Source organism: Theropithecus gelada, chromosome 4 (genome assembly GCF_003255815.1).
Source record: "Theropithecus gelada isolate Dixy chromosome 4, Tgel_1.0, whole genome shotgun sequence".
NCBI classification, from domain to species: domain Eukaryota; kingdom Metazoa; phylum Chordata; class Mammalia; order Primates; family Cercopithecidae; genus Theropithecus; species Theropithecus gelada.
Window position 1 is genome coordinate 30,925,286 of NC_037671.1, and position 6,325 is coordinate 30,931,610.

Consider the following 6,325-nt stretch of genomic DNA (forward strand, 5'->3'; position numbering starts at 1 on the left):
GGATCTGCCTCTACCTGAGTAAGGCCAAAAAAATTCAACTTTAGGAAATTATGTGTAAAAAGCTGAAGCTTTCCATTTGGCCAGCCTTATTGGTCAAGAAAGAAAATAAGAAGCACTAAGACTATTGTGTTAAGGTTATAATTCCAAAAGTGCTTGAGAATAGGCTTTGGTATATGAGATTAGTGATTGTCTTTGGGAGAAATTTGGCAATGTTTGGGGACATTTTTGGTCATACCATTGGTGGGCAGCTGGGATGTTACTGGCCATCTAGTAGGTAGAGGCTGGGGATGCTGCTAAGCATCATGTTTGCACAGGACAACCCCACCCCCCACATTGCCCGGCCCCTGCCCCTGCTCCCGCCCCACAAAGAATTATCTGGCCCAAAATCCTTAATGCTGAGGTTGCGAGACTTGATATATTTAAGGTAAATAGGAGAAAGAGATATGAAGTACTGGCAATACAATTAGAAAAAGTAGCTATTCCAAGCTTTAAGAGAATCCTAAGTGTGTGCATATTTTGTGGTGTTTAAGACTACAAAAGAAAAAGAAGACTTAGTGTTTGGCATTCACAGCAACATATGTCAGGGTATTGAGAAACAATAAAGTTATTGATGATGTTTTAAGGTTGCTTTCAGCATCAGATCTGCCATCATCTCTATGCCAAGTGTTTCAGCATACAAGTGTTACAGAAGTACTAGTTTTAGTCTTCCACATCTTGATTCATTATAGCATCAACGGTAAAATGCTGGGGGCTGTCTCTTTAGCAGAGGGGCTATAACATCAAAGATTTATCCTTGAGGTCAACGTACGACCCTCAGTCCCTTGGACAGCCACTAGGCAGGAATTACCAGCACACCAAGGAAATCACGAGCCAGAATATTGTCAGTTTGCCAAGTAAAACCATTCCAGCTTTACTTGTTTTTAACATAGTTTTTAACATACTGTGTTAATCCTATTTAGGAAGGCAAATATGTAGGAGGAAATGTGATTTCCTAAATTAAATCGTTAAAAAGTAGGCCTTTAGAAGCACTAGCTTCCTTTTGCCGTTCAGTGGTACTTAATCCAGCAGGTTTAGAAAGGTTCAACCCCTGGGTGCAGTGGCTCGTGCTTGTAATCCCAGCACTTTGGTAGGCCAAGACACAGAAGGATTGCTTAAGGCCAGGAGTTCAAGAGCAGCCTGAGCAACAGCAAGACTGTCTCTAAAAAAAAACTTAAAAAATAAAAAAATTAATCAGGTGTAGTGGGATGCGTCTGTAGTCCCAGCTGCTCAAAAGAATATGGTGGGAGGATCCCTTGAGCCCTTGCAGTGAGCTGTGATTATGCCACTGGGCGACAGAGGTCTCAAAAGTTCAACCCAAGTTAGAAAATCAGTTTAAATGTGTAATACACCAAAGAAATAACTGCTTGTTCTGTCATATTTAAATATTCATAGTCTAGAATGCTAAGTTTAGTGTTCCAATCCATTATTCTGTAAATGGAGGCTCAAAGAGGCCACTTGGTTAGGTTTCCTGGGGCTTTGCCCATTCTCCCCTAGTTATGCTCTCAGATGTGACCCTTGTATATTCTTAATTCATGCTCTGCCATAAGATGGATTCAAACTTTGTGCCTCCACCTCTAATGTTTTGTTTTACGAATTACTCCTTTTATCAGCTTTATGTTCAAGCCAGTATATTTACTGACTACAGTGTTTTGAGTTAAATTCTTTCATAAATAATTGAATAGCCGGAGAAATTTTGCAGTATCGCAGTCATGTTTTGAAAAGATTGCTCTTGGTTCCTGTCTCTAATCTTTGAGAAAGCACACAGGATATAGTGTGTTGGCTTTCAGATCACTAATAAGACCAGATGTCTGTGGCCCCATTTGTCGGTTTAAGGGATCCTGTAGGGCCCACACGAGATATTTCACCAGCTGTACTATCTTTAAATTCCAACATACACGGGTGGTCCTGCCCTGGATAAAACTCAGGAAGCAAAAACAACCTTCGGGAGAGGTGAGGTAGGAAGTCATAGCATTGCCGACGGTCCAGAGCAAATCGCTCCCTGTCTAGACCCCGCCCGTACCACAGCCTGGACAGGCTGAGGTTTCAACCCCTCTCTGGCAAACTCGGGCGCAGCCAGGCCCCGCCCAGAGATTTCCGGGGCACGCCCCGGAAGTGCTGAGAGGGACTTCCTCCCTGCGGCGAGGCCTCGGAGGTGGCTGCTGCGCACAGGCAGAGAAAGGCTGGTATGCATCTGGGTGCCGCTTGGGTGGGTGTTGCACAGCTGCAACCCCTCAGACCTCCTCTCTCCGCGCCTGCCTGGGTGGAATGTGAGCAGGAACCCCAGGAGAGGCAACCCGTCCTAGGACAGTGGGGATTGTATCCAAATGCAGTCTTCCAGGAAAGGGTTTTTCCTCGAGATTTAGTGCTGCAGGGGCCCAGAGTTGGGACTACTTCCCTCTCAGTTACAACCCTGGTCTTTACTGCCGTCTTCAGAACTTCATTGAGTACCAACTACAAGTGTGCTTCTGGTACCAATCACTGCCCACCAGATCTTCAGCTTTTTCAAACAAAAGGGGGAAATTGCAAAGAATTGGAAATAAGTGTTCGGTGCTCTAAATTCAGGAGAGGCTTGTTCCACCACTTAATTGTCCCCGTGACATTTCATTTTGAATGCAGAATTCGTTCTCTCTGTACTTCAGCTTGGCAGTAAATGGCTACCCTTCCCTTTAACAGTCACCTCCATCCACGCCAGGACCACCTTACAGCACCCTTAATGCTGTTCTCTCATGAGCCCTTCCACTATCCCAACCAGTGCTCAAAGGCAATGGGAAAGATCACCACTGCAGACCTGCTGCCCCAGCATGTGATCTGAGAGCCCTTTGCAAATTAGCTCCTTATTTAGCATTGCACTTCTTTCCCCCCAAAACCGTTAGTAGTGTAACACCTATGGCAATCTTTGCTTTTTCTTTGAGTAAAATAATTTTTCTTTTACAGAAGTGTTCTTGAAGACTCTTCAATTACAGGAAAAGACGCTTGACTGCATCTTTAGAGGAGTTGGTTTCGCTGGTTCCAAGGATTCTGTTAATGAGAAAACTCCACAGGCCAGCATTCTGTAAGCTGGCTCCAGCAGTCCAGTTGACAGTGGCTGAGGCCAGTTCCTGATCATCCTATCTGAGGAACACCAGGTCTGGGAGAGGGAGCAGCACTGACCAGGGGAGGGAGGGAGGATTTTCCTTGGGGAAGTGGCTAAGCTGGATGATTTCAAGGAATTGAGTGAACCCAGACAGCAGGTGGGGAGAGATACTATCAAGTTATCTTAAAACTTTTGGTCCCTTAGGGATTCTTCCCTTTTTTCCCCTACTTTTCAGGCACGTAAGTCAGAAGCCAGACTAACTGTGATTTTGTCCAAGTCATTTTATCTTTCTGTGCCTATGTGCCATCTGTCAATGGGGATAGTAAAAGCACCTGTCTAGAGTTGTTATGAGGATTACATGAACAGTACCTGCTACATTCTAGGAAGTGCTATCCAGGTATTTGTTGTAATTATTTCTTACTCTCCTTACCTCCCTGGGATTAGCTTGTTCTGCTGATTTATTCATTTCTACAGCGATTCTTTCATAAACTCATGTGTTTATTTTTTTTCTGGCCCCAGCTCTTGGATACAGTCAGGAAGTAGGCAAGAAATGCCAGCTCTGGAAGCAGAGGGAGAATAAGATATTCTCTAGTGCCATCCAGGAATATGCCACTGAGGTGTCAATGACAGACTCTTCCCTCTACAGAAGAGTTGTGCTAAACTTGGCGTTTTGTGGTCTTCTGGGGATTCTGGAAGTAAGGGACCTGAGGAGACTTTAAAACAACTGCTATAGGATAGGATCAGGATAAGTGAGTTGTGAATGCTTAGCAGAGTCTGATTAAGTTCAGAGTGAGACTGGAGCAGGAGAGAATACAGCTCAGATGTGCCATTTCCACGTTTTTTAATCATTCAGGAGCTTCATCTTGGCTGCCAGTTTTCAGAAATAGAAATTGTAACTGTATTTCCATTTTTTTGTCTTTGACTTTGCTTAAAGTGCTTTTGTTTGTTTGTTTTACCTCACAGGAGTTTTTATTCTATGTGGGTCAAGTTTATCAATCTTTTCATTAATGACTTCTGGATATTGTCTCATAGAGGGGGGCGTTTCTTTTTTGAGATGGAGTCTCGCTCTGTCACCCAGGCTGGAGTGCAGTGGTGCGGTCTCTGCTCACTGCAACCTCCGCTTCCCGGGTTCAAGCAATTCTCCTGCCTCAGCCTCCTGAGTAGCTGGGATTACAGGCATGCACCACCACGCCCGGCTAATTTTTGTATTTTTAGTTGAGACGGGGTTTCACCCTGTTGGTCAGGCTGGTCTCAAACTCCTGACCTTGTGATCCACCCACCTTGGCCTCCCAAAGTTCTGGGATGACAGGCGTGAGCAACTGTGCCCGGCCAGGAGGAAGGCCTTTCTATTCTGAGGTTATAAAGGACTCACCTCATGTTTTCCTCTGGTACTTTTATGGTTTCATTTATAACATTTAAAACTGGTTTATTTGGAATATATCCTAGTTTATAGAGTAAGGTAGAAATCTAATTTACCATCTTTCCAGATGGTTATCCAGTTCTCACCATGCATTTGAAGAGTTCGCTTTTTTTTAAAATTTATTTGCTACCTTTATTGTATGTTAAATGTATGTGCCTATTTCTGAGCCTTCTGTACCATTTTCATGAGTACTACACACTTTAAGTATTAAGGCTTTATAATATGTAAGTTCTTTAGGACAAGTACCCTTCTTTCTCAGTTTCCCCAGGTAGTCCTGTATGTTTAGTCTTCTAGGTGAACATTAAAATCTTCTAAAAAGTTGATATTTTCATGGAAATAGTGTTGAATTTACAAATTAATTTGGAGATTACTCTCTGAGTACTAACCCCTGAGGAGCCATAAAGTGGCTTAATCTGGGAAGCAAGCCCTAGATTGAAATTTCATCTTGGCTGTTTTAACAGGTGCCTGACCTCGGAAAATTTATTTGCTTCTCAGTTTTTATATATATGCGAGAAGAACTTGAATGTCTGCCCTGTAGGATTAAATGAGATAAAAAGCATAAAATGCCTTCTTGGAGTAAGCGATCCTTTCTTCACACGGTCCATTCTGGCCAGCTCACAAACCACTGAGAGGGAAGCCTCCAGGATCCTAGAGTAGATGACCAGATGCCCAGGCGCGCAATCTGTGGAAGTGAAAGTCAAGCTTTCTAGGCCAACAGCTGTCCTCAGTCGCTTGGTCAGATAGTCTAATCGCAGTTTTTCAGGTGAGTTCCCTCTTGACTTTCTTCTAGGGTTTTGCTTATGCCCTGGGGTGGACACCCTCGGAGGATGGGAGAAACTATGTACTGTGCCAGGTCGCCTCAGGCCTGCCTTTTCCCTCCATCCTTCCCCACCCCTCCCCTCTTCCACCCACTTTCTCACACTCCTCCTCTTTTCTCTTTCCTCCCTTTTCCTCCCTCTCCATCATCCTCCCTCTTATATTTCTTTCCCTTCACTACCCCATCTCCTGCCTGGCCCTTCTGCACTGGCAGAGTAGACCCTCAGAAACCCTGGGAGAGAGGATGACTGGGGCAGGCTGATATCTTGAGTCCTGTCCTTGGCTGTCTCTGAGGCTCTTAAAACTCCTAATTAGAGGAGTGACTCCGACTTGCTTTTCTGACAGGGCTAAATTTGCGAGAGTGGGGTGCAGGTATGGAGAGCTTATTTTCTGTTGGTCTGGATCCTCAGTTCTGCTTTGTGTTGGTTTTTGTTGGTAATGTTGTTGTTTGTTTGTTTTGTAGAATATCATTCAATTGGGATTTAACTGTTTTTGTCATTATTATACTGAGGTTATACATTCTGGGGAGGAAGGCCACAAAGTTGAAGTGCCATTCTCATCATATCAAGGGTGCATACTGTTAACTTATAACTGTCAAGACATAAAACAATTTGTAAGGTGGAAAAAAGCAGAGAGGGGTAATTAGTGTAATTTGAGTTGGAAGCAAAAATTTTATCAAGTTTGGACACAAAACTAGGTTTGTTCCCAAGAAAGTAGCAGCCATCCATTTTCTTTGGAGAGGTGAAGGGTTTATTCTGTCACAATTCCAGCAGAGACAAAGCATCCCTGTTGCTGAGATACTGTTTATCATAGCAACAACAGCTGCAGAAGTAGTAGTGGCATAGCAATGAACAGAGCTTTTTTCGTCCCCATGTCTCTCTTTCATCTCAAGTAGTATGGACTCCTGTGGGTGGTAAAACATACCTGTTAATGGTGTTATTGTCATTTTTCCAAACTTCTTATCAGTTGAATTTGTT